This window comes from Apaloderma vittatum, unplaced genomic scaffold (genome assembly GCF_000703405.1).
Source record: "Apaloderma vittatum isolate BGI_N311 unplaced genomic scaffold, ASM70340v1 scaffold24144, whole genome shotgun sequence".
In the NCBI taxonomy this organism is placed as follows: Eukaryota; Metazoa; Chordata; class Aves; order Trogoniformes; family Trogonidae; genus Apaloderma; species Apaloderma vittatum.
In genome coordinates this window covers 32,859-33,586 of record NW_009712458.1, presented here as the reverse complement: position 1 = coordinate 33,586, position 728 = coordinate 32,859, and the positions used below count along the sequence as shown (strand labels likewise).

General features: G+C 63.6%; 1 protein-coding gene across 1 annotated transcript in view; it reads right to left on the bottom strand.

The window, feature by feature from the left end:
• Nucleotides 1-728, bottom strand: part of LOC104272888 (cadherin EGF LAG seven-pass G-type receptor 3-like) — a gene marked incomplete at both ends in the record, with an annotated part of 39,577 nt that overhangs the window by 5,999 nt on the left and 32,850 nt on the right.

The following is a 728-nucleotide window of genomic DNA, read 5'->3' as shown; positions in this document are numbered from 1 at the left end:
AGTTCTGCTGACCCCATCCCACCTTCCTGGGCTCTGCCATGACCTAGTAACTGCCATTGGTTTTGGAGTGTTTCTGAGTCATGCTTGACCCTGGCCCACGGGGACACAGGAAAGGAAATCCAGGTATCAGTGGGCTGGGCTGACTGATGCCAGGGTGCAGCGCAGGGCACATCCTGCCCTGGGTGGTGGGATGGGGCTGGTGAGTGGCAGGAGTGGTGATGCCCGGGACCGCACTCTCTGGGGTCACATTCATTCCCATCCCTGCTGGCTGGGTGGAGGCAACCCGTGGCCACCCTGGATCTCCCCGTGGTTGACATGCCCCAGTTCCCACAGCAGCCACACACAGACTCCTCCGCTGCCTTTCGGCAGTGGGGCTGAGCCTGCTCCCCTCTACCTCTCCCCCATTCCCATCCCACCCTCGTGCCCATCAGTTCCACCGTGGCTGGGTAGCGGCTCGCCGATGCCGACACAGGCACCTGCACGTGGCTGCTGCCTCCCCATCATTTATCCACTCACCTGGCACGGAAGCGGAGGCTGTCTCAGGGCTCCTGATCAGTAGAAACCAGTAGCGCCCCATTTACTGCCTCCTTATCGCCACTCCCCATCCCCACCCTGCGCTGCTGCTTCACACGTGCCCCAGCCTCCAGCTCGCACCTGGGCCGGTGGCTCTACCTGTGGCCCCCCCTCAGCCACCTCACCTCTCCGCCAGCCATCCCTGGCCCCTCACC